Below are 12,374 nucleotides of genomic sequence, written 5' to 3'. Positions count from 1 at the left end.
TAATCACTACAACCTAATGCTGAGTTCAGAAGTTTGTTCAAGTGAGTCTGGTGGGATTCCTGAAGCTCGATAGTGTGCTTTTCAGATCTGCAAGACACGTTTCTTGAGCTGTACCCTTCTTACAGTTATGGATTACATCAGTTCTTGAGAGTAGTGATTTGCAGTGGTTTCTCTATCATTTAGCTGGAAACCCCAAGGGACTGTATTTATAATTGTATACCAAATTTAGTTGGTTTGTTCCATTTAAACCAGTATTTCATTTTTGAAAACTACTGAAGAGCTTCTCCGTGTGAAAGGTGTCCTGAGCACCACAAGTTAAATGCATCAGGCTTCGTAAATCTGTCTCTCCTGTTTGCGTTTGCTCTTATAAATGTCCTGTGTGTTTCCGTCCATGTCATATCATAATGTAGTGTCATTGAGCTTGGATCAGATACAAGACCTGTCAAAATCAAGGGAGAACTTTCTGTTGATATAATTGAACGTTGAATTGTGCCCTCTGAGATAAGCAACAAAGCCTGCAGCCCTTCATGAGAATATTTGTAATAGTCTTACTGTCTTTTTTGGGAAAGGTGAATATTCAGTAAACATACTGTTCTGAGTTTTTATTTCTGTGCTGGATGTCTCTTGCCTGTTGGCATACAGGATTCTGTTCACAGATATCAACATGTCCTGCTGATGTTTCCACCTGATCAGTTATTTTAACCTTTGTAAGGACCTTGGAAGCTCAGCTTTCATGGAAATTGTTCAGAGGAAACCTGTCCTGCAATACCTAATTGCCTCCTTCCACAGCCATGGTTGTTTATAGGCTAACTCCTATTTTAGCGAAAGGTAACAACAGCAAGACACCTGCTGTGTGCAACTAATGCAGACAAGCATTTTTCTCTCAGGTGCTGTAGGAATCTGATAACCAATCTTGATTTGCAGTGAGATGCTACAAGAAGAGCATTCAGACAGAATTGCCCCCAGAGCAATGATACTCACATTATTTCTCTAGAAGCTGTGTGGCAGTAATTTATTGAGAAACAAGACAACAGCATGGAGATCTTACCTTCTCCACTACCTCCTCAGCTACTTGGGAGGAACAAAATCAAAGCTAAGCTATGACAGAGCCAGTGTTTTAAAGTTTTGTATGTAAAAATATCCTTTTTTTTCTCCCCTTTCATATTGGAGAGACATTATAGTTTCCAGGTGCCTCTTTGTATGAGTTGTCCCTGTGGTAAGTCTATGAGTTCTGGCATTTACTACCAGGGGGCCAATACTGGGCAAATAGCCCTGCAAAGCTCTGTTTCCTTTTGTTGGATTCATACCAGCCTTCCTTCCTCTCCACAAAAGAAGAAAACTTGTCATGTACAGTGCATTTCCATAAAGCTGTTCCCCACTATGCAAGGCATAATAACTCCTAAACTGGCTAGAATCCTACTTCATTGCTGAGGAAGGAAGGGCAGCCTGTATGATTGCTGTGGGATCTCTGATGTGCAGAATATGCTGTGACTTGCTGAGATACTTCTCCTGGGTCTGCTAGAGTGGGAAGTTGCCTTACTGCATTCTGTATAGCACTTTTATGTGTCTCGCATGTGGTCCATTATTTTGCCTGCTGAGAGGGAAGGCAAAGCTGCGGCTCCTTCTGGTTCATACCACTTTGTTTTCTTCCCAGTCAGCTGGTTGCTCTTTTTAGCATCCTGTGGTTTCTTGGAGTTGGTAGTGTTGAGAAAGGGATGTGGGAAGAATGTTCTCGTGGTCTCCTGAACATCTCTGGGCAGTTGCATCAGCAGTGCATCTGAGGTGAATGTGGAAAGAGACAAAAAAAATTGCAATTAGGAGGAATTTGAAAATGAAATCCACTCAGTTTCACATGGAAAAATACATAGAGATGCTATGAAAAATGTCATATAGTTCCAGTTAGTTTTCTCACAATCACACCAAAATCCTACTGTGAGTGAAACAAACACTTTCTAAAATGTTTGAAGTCTGCAGTAGGCCTTAAGATTTTCTGACTGTGGTCATAGCTGCTAAATAATGAAGGAAAACGTTTGCATAATTGCTCTATCAACTTGATTCTGTTTGAACAGAACCTGTTGTCTCCAGGCTTTTGCTGTTTCTGTTGTGTGCTTATTTTGTATGCTGAGGCAGCATCATTTCATTTCCAATTCTTAGACGTCCGGCTGTTATAGCTTTACTGTGACAGACAAATAGAGATGTTGAATTTTTCAGTGGAAGCAAATGTACTCTCTAAAAAATGTCTTGCTATTGCTAGAGTTTTCTAGCTGTTTTTCATGTGGTAGGAAATTTGTAGATAGATAAAAATCTTGAAAAAAAGATTATTATGCACGATATTGCTTTTTTTAAACTAAAACTTTTTTTTTCTCTTGTTCCACTTCACCCCCCCCATGTACTCTTCACTGTGATACATGAACTACCTTTCAGTGGTGGTGAGATGAATTAACTGTTTAAATATGAAGTTGCTATTTATTCCTGTGAAAAATGTAATCATTGTAATAGAAGAAAACTAACAGAGCATTTAAATTTACGTTTCAATTAATATTTTTACAGCTGAAGTTATTTTTGAATCAGGTTTTGGATTGTAATTCTTGAAATACAGTTAAATTTTTTTAATAGAAACCTTTGTATTGTTTTTTGAGTAGTTACTAATGTCTTTATTTTTTTTAAAGAATTTTTAATTTCTGTGAAAGATTTATCAGTGGAAGTTATTTCTATTCCCCATGATATTTTTAGAAGATCAGTACTTGATTCATGAAATGGAATCCTGGTATCTGCCACAAATTAACAGGGAACAGACTGAACTCTGGGGCATTAAAAAGTCGTTATCTTTAGCTGTTACATTTTAGCTGTACTTCAGTTCTGGAATTCAATAAAGAAATCTAATTTCATTAGCCAGTGATGTCATCTCTATTGTCATAGGAGCCTATTTTAAGACTGTGGCAAATTTCAGGTAGAAATGACAAATAGTCAGTCAATAATAATAATCACAAGTAGTCAGTAAGGAAAGAGACAAGCTTAACTTGTTAAGCTCCTGCTGTGGTGTATTGTCTCTTGGCTTTGAACTGGACTTTTATAATACCAGTAAGTGTAGCAAATGGGGTTTGAAGTCTGTCTGCATTTATATTAGCTTTACAAATCTGAGCATTTTGCATACTGTAATGTTCAGTTTCTGTTTTTCTTTCCAGCTATATTGAGTGTTTCAGAAGGAGTTTCTCCACAGACTTATTTCAGTAGAGTTGACTCTGGAAATTTTCATTGAGGAACTGGCAATTTAGAGTGGTTAAAAGTATGCTGGAGCCAGAGCTGTCAAAACTGTGATGCTGATACACTTGACAGAAAGATTCTGATTCAAGGCAGGGGGAGAGGTGTGCTCCTAGAGGAGAAGCAAGTAGGCAGGCAGCCTCTTGGTGCAGTGCAGGGGCAGTGCAGGTGAAGCTCTGTTCTGTTTGCTGGGGCAACAGAAGAATGGTTGGGAGGAACCAAGGTTGATGGTGCAGTTGAAAGCAGTGAAAACTGGACACTTCACAGTTCCTTGTGAGGTGTTCTTGTTGTTCCTCCTCCTCCTCTGTTACTGTGTACCTCTATCTGCAGTGCACGTTCATGCAAGCCATTGTAAATTCAGGGCCAGATGCTGAGGCCCTGGTAGAGTCCTTTTGTATAACTTTTGGCTGCATTATGTGAAGACACTGGGCTAATGAAGCAAATGGAGGGAATGAGAGAATAAAGACATGATGTTGCTTGTGATGAAAATCAGCAGTGTTGAAATACTGCCTATCTAAACTTCAAAATGTGTTTTTCCTTTTTGATTGTTTTACGTGCTTTAAAGTAATATGTATATGTCAGATGTGTAGTACTTCCGTGGGGTGAAACATAGTAATTGAGTGAATTGATAAAACAGTTTTCTTCAAATTATTTTAAAGAAGTCTTTCTGTGTCATGCTGTGTTTTGAATTATACTTTATGGCCCTAGGAGACATCATTAACCAAGAAGATGGCTTTCATTCGTTCTTTGGTGTTTGGTTTGTTTTCCTTTTTTTTTTTTTTAAAGCGTTACATGCTTTTATCTGCTAAGGAATGACTTTTCTTTATGTATTTAAGCCATTTCTGTAAATTTATGCCCAGATCTTTGTTCCTCAGTAGATTTTCCTTTTACAGTGAAGATGTAGAGGATTAAGAAACAGGCCATATGGTAGTTTCTATAGCAATAGATTAAAGACTGTGTCTTGTCAGCTCTTGTGAGGTATGATGCAAAAATTAGTTCAGGAAGGCACCGTTTGCATGTCTTATATTTTGGCAATTCTCTGCTGTGGTAGTGGTCTCTGGGACAGTTGTTAGATGGAGTTGTGAGAAGGGCTAGTTGACCTTTGTTTCAAACTCAGGCTGAGTAAACTCATCATTTAATCTTTTTGAATTACAGATATTCAGCACTGGACTATTTCCGTACTACTTTCTCAGTATGTAGAGGGCAAGATTAGTGATATAGTGCAGGAAGAGGTTTTAATTAGGGCAGGACTGTTTTAAACAGAGTTGAGGCATCTGCTGAATCTATACTTGGGTGCCTTATTTAATAACTTGTTGTCAGTGGTATTCTGTCCAGGATTAAGACACTGAAATTTTAGTGTGTACAAGTAGGTGTGTACATGTGCACTGCACACCTGAGCTCCTCTGTAATAAATGGGGATAGAGTCAGTCCAGCCTAGGGGGTGATTCAGCTCACGCTAAACTATACATCTAGTCTCTGGTTTCACAGGTTTCCGTTCCCTAATAGGATTTTTAAAAATCTGTGCCCAAACGTAGACGTCTTAATCTTGAACTGAATTGACTATTCCCACCCTATGACTTACATTTAGCTTGGATTCCTTTACTACAACATTACAGGCAGAAAGCTGAGACCTGCAGAGGAGACTAAAGTCTGATGAACAACCCCAATGTTTGTAGAGAGTGAGGGAAGATGGTTTTCCACTAGGCAGGATAATGAACATGCAGCATGTTTTACCCATGCCTTGAAATACCCTGAAAGTGTAAGGGCTTGGGCTATTACACAACAGCTGGTTGGTCTGTGCCACACTAGCACATGGTAAGAGTGTACACCTTGAATGTAACTGTTTCAGGTCCTCTTCCTGTAAATGACTCTCCCATTACTGTAGGTGTTTTACTCCATGTTTGGCAGTATTACTGAGCCAAGGCCTAGTTTGTCTTGTATCAATTATTGTTTATGTTACGTGGAGGCCGTATTCACAGTCCCTTACACCACTTCTGTTGTAGAAAACTTGCAATTAGAGGCTGTAGTGGTCTGTGACAGGGTGATAAGTGTACAGGTAGGGTAGCATGGAAATAAAATTATCATTGAAGAGAGGCCTGCTACATGTATTTGCAACCTCAGTACCATGGAAATTGCTGATTATAGTGTGTGTTTCCATAGGTATTTGTAAATGATAAATGATTTTAAAAGGTGATATGCTCTTCTTGAACCCTGAAGTGTTTCCTTTTCTACTTAGATACTGAAAATCTGTTGAGAACTTGCAAGTTTTTAATGTGTGAAAGAATTACAAATTCCGTAATTCTGGTGCATACCAGAATCCTGTAGATGTCATCATACTTGCATATAAAGTTGTACTCATTACGGAACAGCTGTGTCTGTGTTGTAAGGACTTGTTCAGTGGTTTCTCGGTAGACATTTGGTACAGCACTAAACATGTAAATAAATATTATTTGCTTTCAGGACATAGAGTAATACATTAAGTGCAAGTGTGAGGAGATGTATTTGAGGATGCAGAACTGCTTTCTTGTGATGTCTGGGCATTATTTCTTGAACAGATTAAGCCAACTGGAGGCCACTAGGATCAGGAGGTATAAGAGTCCTCTTCTGCTCTTCCGTTGAACTGTACTCTGAGAGCAAATGATACAAAATCTTGGAAATGTCCTTTCGTTTGGAAAGGAAAATGAGTGATTTCATACATTTGAGGCACATTCTGCCCTGGTGTAGGTGGATGCAATTCCCTGTATGTCAGTGTAGAAGCACCCGTGGATGTGAGGGAAGTCATATGACTGAAAGAATGGAAAATATTGCAGAGGAGGCTAAGTCAATGAAAGAAATTAAATGAAGACTAACAGCATTAGCCTCTTGCTTTCTTTGTCCTAAAGGAGTTTAAGCTAGGAGCTAGGGAGGCGATTTATTAAAGGATGAAAATGGAATGTTAGCAAAATTGAATAAACTGGATGTTGTTGAGAACTTGACTGCTGCTTTGTCTCTGGATTCACAAAAGGACATCAAGGTCATATGCTGGGGTTGGGTAGCATTTTCTGGAAAGGAGAAATTTATACCTGTGGTGGCAGAGAGAGGGTTGCAGTGGTAATGGAACTATTGCTTTTTACTGTAGGGATTGAAAAATCTCTTATGTAGGAGTCTAATATTCAACATTGAGTTTTAACACAGGTAATGATCTGGGAAGGTGCAAAGGCCACAGATAATGTTCTGTAATGTACAAAAGAAACTTGATACTTTCAGAGTTAGTAGGAACTGGCATATTTGATGGATAGGCTTTAATGGATTAGATTTGTTGTGTTCTTCTTTTAGTCTGGCTGTTCAATCAGCAAGATTAAACAGTAACCCTGGATTTACAAAGAGGCTTTTGAAACAAAGAAGAGTCAGCTTGAGAAGACGTATGAGTGAATCATAAAAATTTGTAGCAGCAGGGAGAGACCTTGGAGTGGGAACAGCAGCAATCCGAAGTTGGTGTGACGCTGCCAGAAGTACCACCAGCATCCCAACCTCTGCCGAGGCTAGGCAGAGCAGCCACCCCATTGGACATCACGAGGAGCCAGCACCTAGCTAGTGGGGTGACTAATAACTTCTAATAACTTGGAGTTGATGAACCTCAAGAGGTGCATCCCTGGGTACAAAAGGAGAGCGGTGTATATACCAGCTAGCTGTGACAGGGCCTGCAGAGGATTGGAAGCTTCTGCATCCAACAGGAGTTAGCTTGGACATTGCAGTAGTTTTCCTCTTCTTGTGCACTACCCAAATCCTGTAAACAGTACAGACAGCAAGAGGATTTGTATCATGGAGTCAATGGCATACGTAATAGCTAGGAGAGATACTGGTATGCTGTTCAGTGGATACACTCTCCTCCTTGGGGTTATGAAGAAAATCATAACAAAGAGAGACCTCCGAGAGAAAAGAATGAAGTATTGTCTGTATATTGAAATAGTCTTTAAACATTCATATGCTAGACTTCAATTAAGAGGAAGAAATATATAGATACTTAAAATGACACAGAAAATTCAGGAAGATAGTAATGCATTGCATGGATGGAAAATTGAATACAATTTTTGAAGAAAGAAAACCTAGTAAGTATAATAAGCATCTGACTAGCATCACTGTAGTGCCAAAGTGCCTGCTGGCTTAGCAAGAGATGGTGTGCTTTGGCATAAATCTGATATGGGGGAGGCCTGTGCATGTGTTGAGAGATTTTTGAGGTAGGCAGTACTAAAGTATTTCATCATCATTATTGTCAACGTTGCACTCATTTTCTGAAGTATGGCTAGAGACCATGATATAGGTTGTAAGTATCAGCATAGGTTACATAAGATAAATTTCCTATGATGTGGATTATTTGGAGCAGATAATCCCATTCTGTTTTCCCTTAAAAGTCAGCATTTTTTCTGAATTCCAAATTTTGGAATTTAGCATGGTTTATGCCCTGAAAGGCACTGTGTGTTACTGATTGATTGCCTCAGTCCTGTGTAAGCCAGCAGGCTCTTGTCTCTGCATAGAGCCCCACTGTGTTGTTCAAGCTCCATGTGTGGGCTTTAAACTTCTCAGCTGTCTTTGAAGTAGACATTCTTTTTCATCTGTTTTACTTGTGGGAAACTGCTATGTAGGCTGATAATGTCTTTGTCTTTGCTCTCTGAAAATTTAGTAAATAATGTCAGAGACTTGAGAAGCGTTCCACATTGTAGTTTTTTTAGCTTTAGAGTATGTTTCGTCTAAGGTGGTCTATTAACATCAAATACAAATTGCATCATAGCCAAAGCTTAGAAAAACAATGTCATTCCACTCTGTAGCAGTGAAATCCTTATCAACATTGTCCTTATAGCCCTGTTGCATTATTTCCGTTTTGCCTTTGGATCATTACTTATTTGATAGACCAGTCATTCACCTCCATCCTCCTGCTCTTTCATGAAGTGCAGTACGATTGCACTGAAAGGCAGTGCAGACTTCTCATTCCCTGAGGAGTTAAGAAAAACATACTTTCTTCCCTTTTTCTTTTATGTTGGATTCTTTTCTGGTTTTTGCGTTTTGCTGTATTGTATGCCACAGGAACAATGTTCATGATGTGGGTGTCCCTTTGCTTTGATGTTTAGCTACCCTTGAAAGCTGTTCACTGCTTCATGTGCTCCCTCGTCAGGAACACTCTTTCTTAAATAACCTGGCATCATGACAAGTTATTTAAAACCGCAAGTAGGTATTATTAGCTTTTTTTTTCTTTTAAGTTTTTTGGTATATTTAGAGACACACTTTTTCCATAGTACAAAGAAAGAAGGTAAAAGTTGTATAAGATCAAAGCATCCACTATTTTTATTTTTTGAATGTAATCCCTGGATGATGCACCATGGGCTAGCTGGAAATTTGATGTTTATTGACTCTGCCATCTAAGAGAAAAAAGAAAAGAGGTAAAACCAAAAGTAGTAATTGGAAATAGCTCCTGTGGAGCAAAGCTGTCATGAAGCAGTGTTGTCATGAAGCAGATTGATTCAGCAGTGGCAGAGTTGCTTTATTGGTTGTGAGTCCTTAGTAAATTAAAAAGAGGACCAAATGTGTTAATCTTTTGTGTGTGTATGTGTGTGACAATTCAGAATGTTCTGCCAGGATAAAGACACATATAGGAGTGTGGGAAAGTTATCTACTTCAGTCAGTAATAGGCTTGTCAAAGATAAGAACAGAGTTCTTCCAAAACCCTTCTGGGTTAAATGTTCTTCACCGTACTGTAAACAAAGGATGGAAGTACTCTTGTTTGGTTTTTTTAAGCATTCAGGTGCAGTTAGTCTAGATAAAGGAATGAAGCATAGGAATTACACTAATTTTCTTAAGATATTCACAGTGGATTCCTTAAATTTGATTCTCTGTCCGAATTGCAATGTCAAATTTGTTGTTAATAGAGAAAGTGCAAAACTTTAATATATTCTAGCTGAGGATCTCTCTCTGCTTCGTAAGCAAAAGTCAGTTTTGGATTTGGATTTTTGACTCTTCCAGTTACTGCTAAGTACTTAATGTCATTGCCCATTTCCAAGTAAATTAATCCTTTTTTTATATTTTCCTCTCCAAATCATCATGGCTTGTCATAAGGATGTTATTTGTTTAGAAGGGGAGCAGCCACACAGTGCGACATAATAGTACAGAAGCTTTTCCTCCACATAAAACCAGGGGGCAGGGACGGAGGTGGGATCCTGGGCTGGCGAGGACTAGACTTGCCAGATGTTACATAGATAAATCTGCTTTTCAGCCTCAAATTCTACACCATCAGAAATTTTGTTTCACGTATTTCTTGTTGGCTTAGCACAGCTGAAATTCAGCCAGGAGGACATGCTCTCCTCTTTTACTGTCTAGTTTCCTGCCACTTCTGCCTGAAAATCCAGCTACCAGGGATAGCTTTGCGGCCTCTCATTCCCAATGTGCTATCTGTTATAGAGTACTCTGAACATGTGCTATTTTGGATGCACAGTTGTTAACAGGACAGAACTTGAGGAGAATCTTCTGTGAAGAGACTCTGGGGCCATGCAGTTGGTGGGGGAAAAGGAATTGGAGATGCGTGAGGTAAAGCAGCGGAGAAGGCTGGGAGCTGGAGGAACTGTTTCCCACCACTTCAGCCTGGCATGCAGAAGTGGAAGGGAACGAGGTCCTCCTCCGGGCCCTGGAGGGAGGTGGGAACTGGAAGTGTAGGGGACCCCATAGAGGTCTTCTTGTTGACTCTTGGAGAAAGGGCAGTTCTTGAACGTCATCTGCAAGAACAGAGCTTTATAGCTGCTACTGACCCAGAAAGAAGGACAGTGGGGTAACTGAGCCTCCAGGAAGGAACCTAGACAGAGCCTCATGTTCAGTTTATTCAGCCATACTTCTGAAGAACCCAGTCTCTGTCTTGACCACTCACACCTGTCCCCCAACAGCAGTGAGCCACAGGGGCAAAAGACAGACCGAGATACCATCTCACCCATTTCATCCAACCATTTCACTCCCCACTTCTTTTCATGTTTTTCCTTTCTTTACTTGCTGGTCCTGCTTAGTTATCCTCTGGTTTCTTTGCCTTGCCAGATAACTGCATCTTTTTACAGAGGTTTGCACCTAGTCGTGCTTTATGGGACAGCCTCCCCATCAGATCTGTGAAGCCACTGTGTTTTCTCCTTCTTGACCCCATGCTTCTTTGAGGATACCTAGAAGAAATTGCTAAGTGCAAGGGAAGGAGTACATTAGCAAGTGGCTGCCATTCATCTATTTGTGTAGCTACTGAAGCGTTTCATAATCATTAATCAGAGCTTATAGGTAAGCTTTATTCCTGTTCCCCCATATCTCTTTCCCCTTTCAGCCCCACTGTTTGTCACCCTCATCATTTCTTGTCTTAAATTTAGATAGCCCAACAGGAGAAGCTGTGTCACTCTATGTGGGTGGTAGTACAGCATAAATAATTTTTTTCCTAAAAATGTAAATGCCATTGTAGTTTGCTCCAGTGCACAACATTAAATGGTAAATGTTCTAAGTGGTAATTTGTAGCATTTAAAAGTCTTGCTTATTCAGTCTCTATCTTGCTGGTTTTTTGTGCTGAATGAGTGATCATTGCACCACTGTTTCCTTTGTTAAACGCATCTGTATGCAGAAGCAGAACTGCTAAATTTGTTGTGATCTGGCATACTGTAGTAAGTCTGCTTTTAAATTGCATACTTAGTAGGTTACAGATCAGGTGGCAGCACTTTCATGGTGCTAATTCTCCAGTGTAGCTGTAACCGCTGACTTGAATACTTTTTGACGACTTTTCTTTTTTGGTAAGTCTTCCGTAACTTGTTTGGCTTGCTTAAATGACCTGCTCCTTATTTTCCACAGCAAGAGTTTCTCTCATTTGGGAAATGTAAAAGGATAACATTCCTAGCCCAAGCAGAAGCAAAATGTAGCACTGCCATCTGGGCTGCGAAATTGGAATAAAGCCGAAAGCGTTACCTCAATATATTGCCATGGCTAGAAGCCAGTTGGCAAATAATAAAAGGATGATCTGGTAGTTGGCACGTTAGTCAGGATCTTGGGAGACTGCATGTGCTTGTTGTGCTGCAAATCTCCAAGAATGTGGGCAGGTTGGAGATTATTTCTCTCACCTAATACTGGTTATCTAAATGTTAGCTATCTACTCAGAGTTAATTGTCTCAGATCAATCTGCTGTGAATGGATGGGCATTTCCAGAGGGCATAGGCTCATTCCACATCACTTAGCTCTACATTTTAGAGTAGGATGAATCACTTCTGTGGAGATCATCATCATAGAATGGTTTGGGTTGGAAGGGACCTTAAAGATCATCTAGTTCCAACCCCCCTGCCATGGGCAGGGACACCTTCCACTAGACCACGTTGCTCAAAGCTCCATCCAACCCGGCCTTGAACACTTCCAGGGATGGGGCATCCACAACTTCTCTGGGCAACCTATTCCAGTGCCTCACCACCCTCATAGTGAAGAACACCCTTGCATCTAATCTAAATCTACCCTCTTTCAGCTTAAAGTCATTACCCCTTGTCCTTTCACTACATGCCCTTGTAAAAAGTCCCTCTCCAGCTTTCTTGTAGGCCCCCTTTAGGTAGTGGAAGGCTGTTACAAGGTCTCCCTAGAGCCGCCTTTTCTCCAGGCTGAACAACCCCAACTCTCTCAGCCTGTCTTCATAGGAGAGATGCTCCAGTCCTCTGATCATCTTCATGGCCCTCCTCTGGACTTGTTCCAACAGGTCCATGTTCTTATGTTGGGGGCCCCAGAGCTGAACGCAGTACTCCAGGTGGGGTCTCACCAGAGTGGAGTAGAGGAGGAGAATCACCTCCCTTGACCTGCGGGCCACCCTTCTTCTGGTGCAGCCCAGAATGCAATTGGCTTTCTGGGCTGCAAGCACACATTGCTGTGTCATGTTGAGTTTCTTGTCAACCAACACCCCCAAGTCCTTCTCCTCAGAGATACTTGTCTGTCTCTGCGTAGACTTCATAAAAAGACAGTGGCTGACTGCCTTAACCCAGGTACCTCACTTTTGTATGCCTGAGCAAATGAGCCCTCTATTCCTCTTTTGCCCTTGCCTTTAGTTGAGGGTTAGCAACCCTTTTCTACCTCACAGGTACACACAGAGATTAAATGGT

The 12,374-nt window shown here is 40.5% G+C and overlaps 1 protein-coding gene across 5 annotated transcripts in view; it reads left to right on the top strand.

Moving 5' to 3' along the window:
* ALKBH8 (alkB homolog 8, tRNA methyltransferase) overlaps window positions 1–12,374 on the top strand; it is a 54,168-nt gene that overhangs the window by 24,730 nt on the left and 17,064 nt on the right. The gene's annotated exons all lie outside the window — the stretch shown is intronic.

Source organism: Harpia harpyja, chromosome 17, assembly GCF_026419915.1.
Source record: "Harpia harpyja isolate bHarHar1 chromosome 17, bHarHar1 primary haplotype, whole genome shotgun sequence".
NCBI lineage: Eukaryota > Metazoa > Chordata > Aves > Accipitriformes > Accipitridae > Harpia > Harpia harpyja.
This window is presented reverse-complemented; position numbering and strand designations above follow the sequence as displayed.